Here is a 17,231-nt window from a genome sequence, read left to right as displayed (position 1 = left end):
AGGTACTTTGCGTCGGTCTTTCATCAGCCCCATGGGATGCCTGTGCCTTCTACAGGGCCGGGAAGTCCGGGTGAGGGTGATCCCCTGCCCTCCATTAATGCTGACTTTGTGAAGGAACATCTTGAGAAGCTGGATACCTTCAAGTCAGCCGGCCCTGACAATCTTCACCCCAGGGTACTCAAGGAGCTGGCGAGCATCATAGCCCAGCCTCTAGCGCGGATCTTTGAAAACTCTTGGCGCTCTGGTGTAGTGCCCGAAGACTGGAAGAAGGCCAACGTGGTGCCTATCTTCAAGAAAGGGAGGAAAGTGGATCCGGCTAACTATAGGCCCATCAGCCTGACTTCTATCCCGGGGAAGATCTTAGAAAAGTTTATTAAGGAGGCCATCCTTAATGGACTGGCCGACGCCAACATCTTAAGGGATAGCCAGCACGGGTTTGTTGTGGGTAGGTCTTGCTTGACCAATCTCATTTCCTTCTACGACCAGGTGACCTATCACCTGGACAAGGGAGATGAGATTGATGTCATATATCTTGACTTCAAAAAAGCCTTCGATCTGGTGTCCCATGATCCTCTCTTGGAGAAACTGGCCAATTGTCGCCTTGGGTCCCCCACGATCCACTGGTTGGAAAATTGGCTCCAGGGTCGGACCCAGAGGGTAGTAATTGATGGAAGTCACTCATCGTGGTGTCCTGTGACCAGTGGGGTCCCCCAGGGCTCTGTCCTTGGACCCATACTGTTCAACATCTTCATTAATGATGTGGACACTGGAGTCAGAAGCGGACTGGCCAAGTTCGCCGATGACACCAAACTTTGGGGCAAAGCATCCACACCAGAAGACAGGCGGATGATCCAGGCTGACCTGGACAGGCTCAGCAAATGGGCGGATGAGAATCTGATGGTGTTCAACGCCGATAAATGCAAGGTTCTCCACCTTGGGAAAAAAAACCCACAGCATCCTTATAGGCTCGGCAGTGCTATGTTGGTTAGCACTATGGAAGAAAGAGACTTGTGGGTCATCATTGACCACAAGATGAACATGAGCCTGCAATGCGATGCTGCGGCTAGTAAAGCGACCAAAACGCTGGCTTGCATCCATAGATGCTTCTCAAGCAAATCCCAGGACGTCATTCTCCCCCTGTACTCGGCCTTAGTGAGGCCGCAGCTGGAGTACTGCGTCCAATTTTGGGCTCCACAATTCAAAAAGGATGTGGAGAAGCTTGAGAGAGTCCAGAGAAGAGCCATGCGCATGATCAGAGGTCAGGGAAGCAGACCCTACGATGACAGGCTGAGAGCCCTGGGGCTCTTTAGCCTGGAAAAGCGCAGGCTCAGGGGTGATCTGATGGCCACCTACAAGTTTATCAGGGGTGACCACCAGTATCTAGGGGAACGTTTGTTCACCAGAGCGCCCCAAGGGATGACGAGGACGAATGGTCACAAACTACTACAAGATCGTTTCAGGCTGGACATAAGGAAGAATTTCTTTACTGTCCGAGCCCCCAAGGTCTGGAACAGCCTGCCACCGGAGGTTGTTCAAGCGCCTTCATTGAACACCTTCAAGATGAAACTGGATGCTTATCTTGCTGGGATCCTATGACCCCAGCTGACGTCCTGCCCTTTGGGCGGGGGGCTGGAGTCGATGATCTTCTGAGGTCCCTTCCAGCCCTAATGTCTATGAAATCTAAGAGTCTGCTGGAGCATGCTAATTAGCACACTCCAGCATCCTTTTCATCACATATATTCAATGTTCCCTCATTTCAAAATGGTGGCAGGGGTACTTTAACTAAAGCTTGTCAGATGATCTTTATTGAAAGCACCCTTGGAGCCATTCTGAAGCACAGGATGCTGAATACATGTGATGCTATGGGCATTTTAATTAGAGCAGCTCTCAGAGCCGCTCTAATTAAAAGCACCCCTCTCCACCCCAGAGCACATGTATAAACACCCATAGACACCTGATAGAGTAAGAAAATCACACACATACAATAATCAGGAAACTCAGAATTAGTTTCTAGCTGCCCATTCCCTCTCTCCCCTCTGTCTCTCTCTGCCCCTCTCCCCCTTTTTCCCTCCTACCATTTTTTCTTCCAACTTTTTTCCTTTCTCTTCTTCTCTCCCTTTCCCCCCTCTCTATCTCTGCTCCACCCCATTTTCCCTCCCTTCTCTCTCCTTTCCCCCACCTCTCCCACCTACTTGCTTTTTTACGTTTCTCTCTTATTTTTACTGTGCTTGTCTTAGAGCATACATTTTCATAGTAAAACTGTTTAAAACATGCAGCTACTGAATATTAAAATTTTTGGCTAATACTACCAGATGGAGGAATATTTTAAAAGTTGTCTAAGAAATATCTCCTATAATTTTTTAGCTGCCATAAAATTTACATTGTAAACTGAATAATAATAAATCTTTCTACTTCAAAGAAAAATAACTACTTCAAAAAGAAAAAATAACTACTTAAAAAAGAAAAAAAATCTTGGGAGTTATGTCCTACAGAAAATGGATATTATCATACAGTGCCACGTAGTTTATGTGCAATGCTCAGTAAAAGTGTTTGAAAAATCTTGGGCTTAAGTTTATTTTTATATGAAAAAATATGTTACAATGCACCTCATCACTCCTCAAATTGGTCCAGAAATATAATCTACATTATATACAACAGTGTAGATATATTTTATGCATGATGCTATGCTGCAGCTCTGTGAAAGTGCAAGGGTTCAATCACATGACCTATCTTGCAGAACTAGATTCTCAAAATGCAGACATTTTCCCCAAATTTTCCTTTCTGTGTCCCCCAATACAATGGGTTCTTATCACTCCGGAGTCTTGTGGGTGCGACTTCAGTATCAGGATCAAACAAATACAAGGGTTCTGTATATTTTTAAAGTTCCTCTACATAATTAATTCAGAAAGCAAATATAGCTATATAAATTTACATAAGCATTTATGAGTAATAAACCTTGCTAATATGGAAATTTTATTAGCATGGCAAAAGGCAGAATTTGAATTCCATGGAGAACAAGACTGGAGAGATTTATATTCAGGTTAAAAGTAAACAACTTAGTTTGATTTTTATCTATTTCATCTGGAATGATATTTCTCTTCCTAAACTCCATGAAAATTAGATATGCTAACACTTAACAATGCTAGAGAGCTCGCCAGTGGATATGTTTCCAGGCCCTGTTCAACATCAGGATAATATTATGACTCTGATAATCCTGGTAGTTTCATAGTTTGTACATGGCTTTACAAACAGTAGCTGATGTTCATTATTTCAGAGGCTACTTCACCTCCAACAATGGCCTTAATCCACCTAGAACTAGATTTACCACTTGACTTTCATGAATGAAGGCCAGCAGTCCATGACATGAATTAAAAAAGGAATAGACAACTTGATCAGAGTTGCTCTAGAAGAATTCTGTTAGAGGAATAAGGAGGTGCCACACATCCCCAGACCTCACCCAGCCCCTCCCCCAATTTATAAAACAGGAAGTAAATACGCCAAGGATAACCCACCTGAGAATTTTGTCACAAACATCTCCGCAGCAAACCTAATTGAAGGTTTCTTCCACCAGTTGAGATAAAAGACAGAAAAAGTGAGACCTGCTCCAGCAGGGGTGAGCACGAGAGCTATTCTAGCTCTAGGAATTCCTGCAGCTTCTAAAATGCCAAAGAGGTAGGTCTCAGGATACAGCATTAGTCAAAAGGACAGGTACATTTTAGAAAACTGCAGAATGAAAAAGAAAGAGTTTTGGAAGTGTTATAATTCTATGATTCCTTGAATTTTCTTTGACTGCTTTTGAAATGCTGGCTTGCCATGTATTTGATCAGTCCCTCTGCCCCATGATAGGGCATAAGCTGGGCATACTGGGACAGTATGTACAATTACTTTCCAAGGATGATGATGATGATAATTGGGAGGAGGAGGATAAAAAAAATAGGACTTCACTTGGGTACACATTCATTGTAAAAGCAGCACTTATTTTATGTTTGTGTTTATTCATAATTCATCTTATTTGTCTTGTCCTATTTTGTATTTTTGCTTAGTCAGTACATTTTTATAAGTTGCTTAAACAGCCAGCACTCTTCTAATCTGTTTCTAGGACCTCCATTTCAAAAGTATTTACTAATCTTCAGCCAGGAGCTGGTGGCTTGAAGAAAAACAACCAACCACTTGTGAGACTTATGTTTATAAAATACAAGGATTGACAATGCTGGCATTGGTTTAACATACCATTTAGATTCATTAGAGGTCATTGTTCAAAGACTGGATATTGTTGGTTGGATAAAAGTTTGTCCTTGCCTAATTCCAAGAAAGAAGCATTTGTTTCCAGAAAATATTTTGGATTTCAAAATGTTTAGGTTTTCAAGTAAAGAGTCTGAACACTTGGATATTTATCACAAGCACACACAACTTTTGGGTCAATTTCTCATTTTCAACCAACAATTTGAATTGTTATTATATTACCATTCTCCTGGCTCCTTGCTGTTTATGACCGGTCCCTTACCATATATATGACAAATCCTCTTCATAATCTTTTTTCCATTCAGACCCCTCCTACTGCCTGAGAAACTGCAGCCTAAAAGCCCACAACTAAAAGTATTTATAAGCTGTCATCACATTCCCCATGTGTCTTCTTTTGTCTATACTTCATACTTCGTGGCTTCCTTACTGTCTTCTCAGTGTTTTACCTTCTAAACTTTCCATCATTTGCAACAGGTTTTTCATAGCAAATCCAAAAGATAAAAATGGTCTGAAATACGTCTAATGAACCACAGGAAATGGAAGCAGCAAAGCACTAATGAAATTAGCACACACCACATATAAGTTAATAGTGAAACGGAGAGGAAAAAAGATTGAATATGAGGTATACATACAGTGCATGGTCACAAATGATATTTGAAAGCCATGAGGAAATGGTAGTAATTAAGGGACCTCCACTCTTCATTGCATTCCCTGGCTCCATGTCAAAATGATAAGTGCATAATAAACTAAGCTTGTGGTTTGATTCACCATGAAAGGATTTTGTTGAGTTCAACATATGTAAGTTATTTAAGCAACAAGCAGATCACAACCTGGATGGAAATTAAGTATAATGGAACATGAGGCTTCATGGTCCTAACAGCCTTCTATTTCCCTTGAGGCACTGTTTTTTTATGATCTAGACAGACAAAAAAATTGTTATTCCTGTAACTCCAATACATCAACATATGTAAATTATAAAATTACACTCTAGGATAACGTTGATCATTTTGTTAAAAGTGAGTAAATTATGCATGGACGTATTTTTTAAATGTTATTGAGAAGTATTATTTGGCATTTTCTAATAGTTTGAAATACAATAAAGTTAAATTTTGCTAAATATTTAAAAAATATTCAAAATGAATGCAAAATATAGGAAAAGATTGACTGCTGTCACATAATAATAACATAAGAGAAGACTGAGGGGGAATTTGATAGCAGTGTTCAAGTAAAGAGGATGGAGATAGACTATTCTCTGTGGCTGCAATGGTCTCAAATTGGTGTAGGGGAAATTTATGTTGGACATGACAGAGAATTTTATGAGATTAGTTAGTCATTGCAGCAGTTTACCCACAGAAGCTGTGGAATGTCCATCCTTGGAAGTTTTTAAGAACGTGTCTGACAAAAATTTGATGGGCTTGTTTAGTCAGGGATGATCCTGCTTTGAGCAAGGGGTTGGACTTGATGACTTTGTGAGGTCCTTTACAGCCTGTTTTTTCTATGATTCTGTACAGGTATCAATAGGTAAATTATAAAAACCTTATGTAGCCTATGTATGCTGTACTGTAAGTATAACACAGTATCAAACAGTAGTTTATTTTTTCTTGATGAAACTCCCAAAAAGCTTTAAGGAAGACACAAAAGTTAAACTGTAAGTAAATGTCTGGAATCTGCTTGTGTGCCTATAAGGTATACGGAATAAATAAAAGTAGTTTTGTAATTTAAGTGCTGGCAAGTCAGTGCCAGGCAAGGTAAAGAAGAGAATAAGAGATTTTTCTTCCCTAAAACTTTTTTTTCCAAATTGGGATACATTTTGCATCACTGATATTTTTCAGGGCCACTGGAGAACTGGTTTCAGCAGGTTTCCCTTGAACATCAATATCAAAATGAACAATTGTGGCAGGGGAGGGGGAAACCTGCACCATGTAAAATACTAAAAGAAGACACTTAGCAAGGAAAAAAAACAGAAATACTGGTGATAAAAATGGTGTTGAATAATATCTCATACCACCATTATGAAAATTGCAGATTAGCTGTCCATACTTAGGAGGGTTTGTGTGTTGTTGCCCATAACTTGGATTTAAACTGTGGTTGGTCCAGAGGGGGTGCAGCAGCATAATAACATGCCCCTTTGGTGTGCACTGCATGTGCAGTGAGCAATCTGAGTTCACCAGCATGTTAGCATAGCTCCTGTCAGGAACTCTGCATGTGCAGTCAGCTCTGTGAGATCACAGGTTGGTTGATGCAGGCTCTGCCCAGAGATCTTGCTTGCACACAGCTCCTTCAAAGCTCAGGGGTGAGCACTGCTGCTGTTTGATCTTCTCTGCCCTCATTCACACAACCCTCACCCCTCCACCTCCAATTTCAATATCAAGGGAACAGAGGGAACAAGCAGCTTGCAGCAATGCTCAGCCTCTGCTTTCACACAGTTCTAGAGCACAGGAGCTGGGCACGGCTTGTCCCCTTTTCACCTGGGGTGGTGATGTGAAGGGAGGCGTAGAGTGAATGGCAGCTTTGCTCACCACCTAGGGTCCAGACCTGCATGCAAGTTGGGGCTCCAGCCAGGCCCATTGCCAACCAGACATGTGGAGCTCCCAGCAGGAGATGTGCTGATATGCCACTGAGTTCATAGAGCTTCCAGGATCATAACAAGATATCGTAGCCACATCCCATTTATCAGTGTAGCACATGCACAGTGAGCTCCCATTCCCATGAATATGTGGCGCACAGCCAGGTGGAGTAGCCGTCACTGCGATTCTGGATTCACCCATGGGTTTGAATAATACAACCTAGGTATTGACCATCAGTCCCTTTCCATCTCTGGTGGTCTTCTTCTTGTGCCTCTACACCACATTTGACCATTTTGCAGCATGTGCTTGTTTATTGTACTTTTCAAGGTCTTTCATTGTACATGTGCTTTGAGCAATGGGCATTGCACCAGGTGTTGCAAAGTCTGAGGCTCTGTGCCTCATTCACAGGTGGTTGAGCAAATGGTATAGCCCCACTTTTTCAGTAGTTCCTTGGAATGTCCAACTCCAATATGTAGGCAGTTGAGACATCATGACCTTTGCCATGATTTGTCAGCCCCTAGTGGTAAGGACTCTGCTGCTAGAGCATATTTTTCCACTGTCAAGTATTTTCTTCAGCTTCTTCTTCTACATCTGTAATTGTCTCTCTTTGGGTGTGGCATCAAAAGGTTGAGTGCTTTTGAGGAAGCTCCCGCTTGACTTCAGATACTTGTCTTGATCATTGTATCCTGCTGGCCACTGCTCTTCTAATGTCAGGCACAGCGATGCCAGCCAGCAGGTATACATTGTTTAGGCTGGTAAACTTCAGACTTCCTCGGATGCCTCAGAAGCTATAATTCAGAATGGGGTCAAGGTGCCTAGCATGTATGGATCTCTCCCATACAGGGCATGCATACTCAGCAGAGGAGAAGTAGAGGTTCAGGTGGTAGAAGGGCTAGCTCCCCATTTCAAGTTAGTGAGCTTACATAGAATCCTGTTACAAGTGTTTGTCTTTGCTTTCAAAGTTGTGTGGGTATGTGATATCTTATTAGACCAACTGAATAGTTGGAAAAATTGTTCTTCAAAAGCTTTTGGGCATAAACACCCTTCTTCAAGCATAGGGAGAGTCTTCTGCTCTTTTCTCTATGGTTGAACAGAAGCTTAAGTCAATATGCAAAATGCAGGTCTGTGAAAATTCAGATCTATCCCAGGGAAGATCAGAGAGGATAGGAGTTAATATGTGTGAGACAGGTAGGTAAGGGTATAAAACAAAAGAGGGGAAATGTTGACAGGTGGTACAATATAGCTGATGAAATGTAGAAAGGTTACCTGAGGTTATTGGATGACAGACAGGCTATAATGTGCCAATGTCTATATTCAGTCCATCATTTTTGTATCCAGCTGATTTATGAAGTGAAGTTCATAGGCTTATCTATGAAAGGTGTTTTGTAAATTTCCTTTGAGGATTAGAACTGAGAGATTGGAGAGAAAGTGGTTGTTTTGTAACATATGTGCGCCACAGGTAAGTGGGTATTTTTTGTCTTTGATAGATTTTCAGTGTGAATTCATTCTGGCATGCAGTTGTTGTTTGATTTCTCTTATGTAATTTCCATCAGGACGTTTGGTGCACTGGATGAGATATATTACATTTCTGGAGGTGCAGGTGTAAGATCTGGGAATGGTGATAGTTCTATTATGGGGTGTAGTTATTGTGGTAGTGGTGAAGATGTGTTGGCAGGTTTTACATTTTTTGTCCCAGCATGGTCTGGATCCATTTGGTGTGCTTTGGACCAGAGAAAATTTACTTCTGGTGATGAGGTTGGTGAAGTCCGGTGAATGTTTAAAAGCCAGGATGGGTGGTTCTGGAAAGATCTCTTTAAGAACTGGGTCTTCTTTTAGTACGGGTTGCAATTGTTTGAGGATTTTCCATATAGGTTCCAGGGAAGGATGATATGTCATAACTAATGTTATGTAATTCATGGGGATTTTCTTTTTGTACTGCAGTAATTCTTCACATGGTATCCAGGTGGCTCTTTCAAAAGTGCTATCTATCTTTCTAGAGCAGCATTTCTCAACCTATGTTCACAACCCAAATGTGGGTCTCAGGAATACATGAAAGGCTCATGAACAAACTTGAAAAATGGATCAACAAATTTTAAAAATGGATTCTCCTTTAAATGAGAAAAACATGGAACACCGTGCATTTCCCTTTGCAGGCTAACAGAGTTCTAGCCTGCAAGAAGTTGCTTGGGGCCCCCCAAGTACCATACAGCCACCCTCTGCCCCACACACTGCAGGGCTGGGGCCTAGGGGTGAGGGGCAGCAGGTCAGGAATGAGGAACACTGGGTTCAGACGGACCATCAATGTTTACAAAAGTGTCCTGGAACAATAAAGGTTGAGAACCACTGCTCTAGAGGAGTGTCCTAGTTGACTGGAACCCTTTTGAGATTTGTGAGGTGATGATCATGGGTGTTGTCCCCAGTGAAAATTCAATGGGATCAGAGGTCTTGGCTGTTTATTACAGCTTTCTTGGTGTGTTTCAGATGATTGCTGGTTCCATGTAGATATGCATTTTGGCCTGTGGGTTTTTTTGTATATGGAGGTTTGTATTTTGTCATTCTAGATATTGACCATGGTGTCTAAAAAGGAAATGTTGGTGCTGGAGTATTTCAGAGACAGTCTGATGAGGGGTGATGGTTATTAAATGTGTGATGGAAATCAATCAGAGATTCCAGGTCTCTGGTCCAAAACAACGATGTCACCTGTAGACCTTAGGTATAGTGTGAGTTTGATGCTGCAATTCTTGCGGAATTCTTCTTCCCGATGGCCCATTAAAAGGTTGGCATATTGTGCTGCCATTTTGGTGCCCATAACTGTACCCATGGTTTGGAGGAAGTGTTAGCTATGGAAAGTGAAGTTGTGCATGAGGATTAAATGTATACTTTTAGCACTATCTTTAGGTCTGTACTCTGACTTGTAATCTTGCTCTTGTAGATACGCAAGGCAGGCTTGGATGTCATCTTGGTGTGGGATATTGGTATATAAGCTGGTAACATCCATAATGGCTAGGAGGTATTGCTTGGAAGTTGGTCTATGTTTTAAAGTTTTCTTTTGTCTTCATGATGTGTTCTTTGCATGAGATACTTCAATCAAGGGTGACTCCAAGGTAAAGTGGATTTGGACAGTGGGATAGTAGGGTCCCAGATGATGTATCGATGAGCTGGCTATTGGTGTCCTGATTGTTTAGATGGAAGTCTGTATGCTGCTATGGGTAACTCTCAGACAGAGCAGGCATTGGAATGTTTGGTCAAGTACCCTGAGCCAACCACTTTTACTTTCACTGCTGGTTCTGGCTAAGGACCCACTGTTCAGGGTCCTCACCTCTGTTGCAGCTGACTTTGTCTATAGCACCACAAGACCACCCTAGATTTGTAAGAAATTCAAAAGAAACAAACAAAGTTCAACAAATGAACAGCCACTTAGCATTTTGCTGGCTCCAAGTCTCTGGTTTGCTAAGCTTTTCTCAGGCTCCATTCTTGTCCTTGACTCTTATCTTTCAGAGGCTTTGAAGACATCTCAGTGCAAACAAAACCAACAAAGAAACAAAAGAGAAGCCTTGCTCACAACTCCTCCTAGCAATTGATTCATCTCGACCGCTCTCAGGCTCAGGGCAGCTACCTTCCCTGGCTCTTTTGCTGCAGCCACCCCCAGAGGCTTCTTTCAGCATCTTTTATTTTCCCCACTGCCAGGTAACATGGGCTGGCTCTTCTTCACCTGAGTAAGCTTTCTTGCTGGGAAACTTAATGTATTCCTAGACCTGCACCCACAGCTTCTGGTGAGTTTCCCCAGGTCTGCGGTAGGCATGGAGCATGGTTCCAGGGTGTGGGGCCATTCAGGTTTCTCCACGCTCATAGTAACAGGGCCAGGCCCTGTTACTAAGGCACATACTTGTGTTTTCACTGGGGTGGCAGGTAATTGGTTTTCAATGTAGTATGAAGTTAGGCCAATTAGTACCTTGCTTAGGGATTTGTCAACATGGCCAAAGCCAGTGCTTATGCCTGGGTCATCTGCATAGATTAAATGTTTTGTTTCCAAATCAACTGTTTGGTCATTTGTATAAATATTATCTAACAGTGGTGCACACTTCCTTGGGGGAGGCCATTCATCTGTCACCTCTGCCTGTTTTGTTTCCCTTCCAGTTTGACAAAAAGTCTGCTTTTGAGCAAGGTTCATATCAGCTCCATAAGGTGTAGGTCTTTTGTCATTTCCAGGATCTTGTGGAGTTGTCACCAGTGGTTAACTGTATTGTTGACACCTGTTAGGTCAACAATGTCATGTGTGGAAAGAAATCATGTGTTAAAAGTGAACTTCATGTTCCACAAGGGACAGCTAGTTGAATACAGGTAGTTGAATCTCATTTCATTTCTAGGGGCTTTAATATTTCAGCTATATGGATGAGTGAAATCTTTTTCTCATCCATTTTTGGAATGGTATTAACCATTAGTTGAAAGCATTAAATAACATTTTCTCTTCCCTATGACTCAACCATCTCTATTTAGACTTAATAAGGAAACTGTGTGTCCTATGACATCAATCATAATTCAGGAAAATCCCAATCGCATTAAAATGACAAACAAAATGATTTATTCCTCCTGAATGAAATGATTTATTCCTCCTGAATGAAATGATTTTGTTCAGTTTTTATACACTTATCATGATTAAAATAAAATGTACTGAACTTTATCTTGAAGCAAAGGGGGAAAATTATGATGACTATTTCTATTTTCTTTCTAATTTTCTTCTGAAAATATTTAATGAATTTGGCTTGAATTCATAAACAGATTGATTTGCCCCATAATTGCCCTTTTTGTTGAATAAATTCCAAATATTTTTTTCCCTGACAAATATCCTGCCAACAGCATCAGTAGCATGGATCATGGTTGATTTAGAACATGGAATCCCTCTACCCTGAGACAATCCTCCAAGGAATAGATATTCTGATTATTTGGCCATTGCATTCTACTAAGAATTGAAAACATCATGGAAACTATCCCTATGTCTTGATGAGAAATAGTAAGAGTTGATATCTACGGCTGCCTCTACAGGTTACAGGTTCCATACAATTAACTGGTTAATTGCACAATTACCTTGAAACCAGCTACACATACAAAGTAGCTTTCATGCCATAAAAACCTCTAATCAGCTGTAATGTTAGACTTCAGAAATGTGTACTGATTTTATAGCTGGTGGCTATAGAGCTTTAATTTTCACATGTAACAGGGTTCCCCCAGCAGCTGGGAGCCCCAGCAGCTAATGGGCTCTCAACCACAAGGGTGCATGCAGCATGCCCAGCCAGTGCTAGTAGCTTCACAACTGAGCAGGCTTTCAGCCCCAGCAGCTGCTGACTCAGCTGCTGTAATCCCCCACCCTCAGGGGTACATGAAACTGAAGGGGAAGCTTGCGTCTTGCCAGTGCAGTGCAGGGAGAGCCTGGGGTCAGCTCGCCCTGCAACAGCAATAAAGCCTGATGGGATCTAACGTGTGATCCCGCAATCACACCTCCTGCCATTCACATGTGACATGGCAGGAGGCACAATTGTGTGGATTTCCTATTGCATCTTTACCTGCTCATGTAGAGAAGCCCTATAAATTGGATGCATCATATTCATTAAATTATTCTTTCTATCATTGGTAATACTTTGCCCTTGTGATGGAATGTGCTTTATTGTCTCTGCTGACTTTTTATGCTTTATATCTTCAACAGTTGTCAAAAGCAAATCAAAGAAGAATGTTTATTATTATTGTGATTATTATTATTATACGTACAACAAAATAAATTATTGTGGGGGGATGGGTGACGTTGTGATGACTGCTGGAACAAGTGTCCTTAACAACTGCCATTTGATAAAGATTTAAGTCTGCTTCATGCTTTGATTCCTTCAGGTATTTGAGGATTCAAGGGATTTCAGAGATTAGGACCTAATGACTAAAAGTATTAAGAGAGACTTAGAGAGGATTTTGTGTCACACAAAATAAAAGTGCTCAAGATATAGACCTCAATAAAATAAACTTTCTGCTTTCTGAATACAGCATGGATAGAAAAAGAACTGAATTGAAAATGGGAAGACAGAAATTTGTTTTATTTTGTACACTCAATTATTCTTCTTAATCCTGTTTACATTAAATTTTAATGAGAAATATCAAGTGGTTTATTAGTGATGGTAAAGAAAAAGGAAATGCTAATTTATGTGATTACATTTTGTGTTTGTATTTCATTTAAAATCTCAAAGTCTAAACTTCCTTTTACTGAGGCTGAGTTGCCTTCCTTCCTTTACATTAACTTTGAAAACTGACCAAAAATACAGCTGATATCCAAAAAACTGGTGTCCTCTACCCTCTTTTTATTTATATACTTTTCAGTACAGTTATTGCTTTATGGTTCCATAAGATTATTACTGTTTCTCTCTCTGCACAAGAGTTCATTTTTTACATATGGTTCCTGCCTGCTATTTTTCTTTCTTTGAAGAATTTGGCCTCACTAGTGCAAATAATTATTTCAGAAGCAAAATTCTTATGAGAGCAAAAATTACATAGATTCTATCCAGAGAAAGACTTAATATATAAAATGCAATACACCACAGTAATATAGAATCAAATAATAAAAAATAATAAAAAATGAATGAAACTTGAAAGACAAATGTATTAAGGTGGCTAAAAAATCCACAATTCCACAACCGAGAAAAAGGTCATGTTTAGTTCACATTCTGTTTTAGTTCAGTGGCAAAGTGAAGGCAGAATTTTGAAATAAAAATGTAATATAAAAAATGAAAAAGGGACCATATAATTTACAGTTTATGAAATGCATTCAATTAATCAAAGACAACTAACCAACTCAGGGAAGCTGTATTTGGATAGAGGAAGTATGATATATTCATCTTATGGGGTTGGTAAAGTATTTCCTAATCCATTGGTAACAAAGGAGGATGTTAAACAACATCTGAGTGAGGAGATCTCTGCCTCCTGGTGCTAATATTCAATAAATCTTGGGGTTCATGAATGTTCACTGCATCTGGTCTATCATCATATGGCTTCCTTTCAGTCATTTGACTGTAGACAGGGATTGGCATGTACAGGTGTTCACTCGAGCTGGGAGGCATGTGGGGAACCTAGTGTAAGTAACTGGGGGTGGGGGAAGGGTCAGTTAGGATGGAGAGGGGTTATAAGGATGAAGGGGGCAATGGGTCCACCAGGGGGAAAGAGGGGTCTGGGCTGAGCGGACAGAAAGCATATAGGTCTGGAATTCTTTTTTGAGAAAATGTTTAGCAGTGGAAATGAACCTCTACACTCTACTTTGTCCAAAAATGTCTGTCTATAATTTCTGATGAAACATACTGTGGAACTACCTAAATAACATGATACATAGAGAGAAGTTGTATTGAGCCAGCTATCATAGGAAGGACACTGGGACATTATGACACAGTAAACAGCACTAGAGTCTCCTCAGCATAAAGGAAAAGTTCCCTTGGCAACTTGCATTTTAAGATGCAGTCTTTCATTCCTTGGAGAACAGATGGTCAGCACAGATTCTGCAAATGCTGTTTGGCCTTTATGTATAGTGCAGCCACTATTGGAAAGCTCTTTGCTCTGTACTTCTGCCCTCTTGCTCTAGGCCAATGATTCTCAACCAGGATGCCATGGCACCCTGGGGTGCCTTGAGATCCTTTCAAGGGTGACACAGTGTGCCACACAATGTTAGTACTATTGGGTGTGCAAAGATTATTCAAAAGATAAAACCAGAGATATCAAATAGGAATCTATAGTGTTAAAAAAGTTCTAACCTGTTGTGGGCTTTTTGGCTAGGGACGGAAGTTACAAATAAACCAGTTTAAATGATCAAAAACTGATTTAAAATTGTAACAGAGCATAAGTTCAGTGACCCTTATCAGACTTAACTGATTTGGGTCAAACTGGTTTATGGAACTTCTGTCCCAGACCCCTTCCTAGTTTAAGGTAAATCAGAGTCCCCCAGCATGCTTTTCAGCCCTGGGCTGGGCTGGGCTGGGCTGTCTGCTCCAGAGAGCAGGACTGGCCCCGTCCATCTCCTCCCAAGCCAGAGCTCCAGCTGGATGAGAAGAAGGTGGAGACTGCAGGCACAGCAACGTCTACCTGGCTCCCCCCTGCCCCACCCTGTCCCTCTCTCCACTCACTCCTCAAGCAGGGATTCCACCCACCCCAGCATGCACCTCAGCATCATGGACACCAGCTGGCATCTGATAATGGTCATGCCACCCCAATTCTAACTAATGCTGAAAGGTGTGTTCGTGTTTGTGTGTCCTCAGTTTCACTGAAACAAAGGCAGACAGAAGAGTGTCCATTTAGGGCTTTTGGGAGCTAATCAATAGGTCAGCTGGTAATGTCCCTCCATTCTTCCTTAAAAATGCTTTGCAAAAAGCTGTTTAAGAAGAGCTTGACCTAACCAGAGGGAGGCTTTGTTTTCTTGATGGGCTGATAAGCTTTGTGTTCTGATAAGCTTCCTGCTGGCTGCTGGCTTGCTGTCAGGGTTCAACAGGAGACAGAGAGAGTTGTGAGAAATTGCCTGGTTTGCAATGAATGCAGTGCCTGCCAGTTTGCTGCAGACAGTATGAAGAAGCAGGGAGAAGGAGACTGAAAAGCTCACTGTCATCTACAGATACATGCGGTCCCCGTCCATCCATCCCCTCCGCCACCATTTGCCTCAGAGTGCTACCTAGGGGCCAGGGTCTGGCAACACTCCCTGCCCCTTGAGTAGTGAGTGGGAGGGATAAGTGTGGCAAGGAATGCTTCCCTCTTCCCCTCCAGGCACACCCTGGCTGGGGATTGCAGGCCAGGGTAGAGGTTTAAAGCCCTCCCTAATCATAGCATCCTGCCGGGGCCCAGCCATGCCCTCCCTCAGCTTAGCATTGTGTAAAGGAAAGGAGGGCTGCTATAGCACCACCCCCAGATTCTAGCCTGAGCCACTGCAAACACGTGCCTGCATTTCCTGAATCAAAGATGAATGTCTATCCAGTTGCAAATAAGTTCAGTCTCTACAGGTTAGACTAACCTTTATTCCTTTATTTTTCTGTAGTATAAAAAAAAAAAAAAGTGTGAAAACTAAGAGTCACCATTTTGGGAGAGGTGTCTCAAATCTAATGAGGAGTACCTTGATTATAAATTGGTTAAGAACCACTGCTTTCAACAGTCAAGGCAGAATCACTCTCTAAATTTGTTTACATCTAAACATCCAATGTTATGGGTCTCAGATTTAAGCATTTAATTTTTTTTTGAAAATCACAGTATATTTTGGAGGTAAATATTCAAACAAATCTTATTCCAAAACATAGAGTTCATGACTGCAGGTGTAACAATGGATCATAAACCCCTTTTTAATAAAGTCTTTAAATAAATTGAGCAAATGTATCCTGCCTTCTCCTGCCTCCCTGTTCAAGCTTTTTCTGTATTTCCTTAATAATTATGGAACCTTCTCTTCTGTTCTAAACCAATGATAAAATTCAGGAGCATGAAATTATCTGTTTTACCTGCTAAAAAAATTCAAGTCTTATTAATTATTTCCCAAACAGTAACAATTGGAAGTAATAAGACTCATATGCTCAGAACAAAAAATTGAGCTTCAGTTTCACTTTCCTGAAATGTGCAGAACTACAGTAAAAAACCCAGCAGGGAGGTGCAATAAAATCTTAAGCACAGGAATAAACAAAAAGCAAGTTATTTAAAAAAAAAACTTCAGTGGTCTCTCCTCTGGTTTCTTTCCCCCCTTACCCGCTTTTGGGTGCATATCCATGAGATGTTTACAGTAGAGCTGCCTAATTAGTATATATTGTCCTGCCTACTATTTAGGCAGGAACAATACATACACGTTAAACATCTAGGCATCTACATGTGCAGTGCTATCAGGCCAGAATGAGCTAAAATATTCTACTGAAAGTTATTACTTGAAAGTTAGTACTTGTAAATACTATTAAATAGTACTATCCTGTGACAGAGTTTTTTAGTGTGCAGCAATGCACATGTGGATTCTGACAGTGCTAGGTGTGGCATGATGCTGCTTCAGTGCAGGGCTGCCTTCCAGCTAGCCCCACACTGGAGTAACTTTGTGCCCCAGCCATCCTTTCAACAGAATGTTGAAATGGGTCAGAGCAGCCCTGGGCTGGCAAGATGACCCCTCACGCCCCCTGCTAGCCAAGTCTGTTCCAACCTGGCTCAGCAAGTAGCAGTCCTACACATACATTCAGATTAGATGCACAGGAGCAATAAACTGTGGTGCGATATGCACCGGAGTTTATTGCTGCACATTAATAGCACATGTCAAGGTTCCCTTTATGCATTTTAGATGTAACCAATAATCTAAAAGTTTGGATCCATACAGAAACTTGCCCTAAATAAAGAGTAATTGCATCTGGTTTTGCAGTTCATGTTGAACACTGTAATTGTTATTGTTTTATTCCC

Source organism: Alligator mississippiensis, chromosome 1, assembly GCF_030867095.1.
Source record: "Alligator mississippiensis isolate rAllMis1 chromosome 1, rAllMis1, whole genome shotgun sequence".
Taxonomy (NCBI): Eukaryota; Metazoa; Chordata; order Crocodylia; family Alligatoridae; genus Alligator; species Alligator mississippiensis.
The sequence above is the reverse complement of the archived record's forward strand: the minus strand, read 5'-3'. Positions refer to the sequence as shown.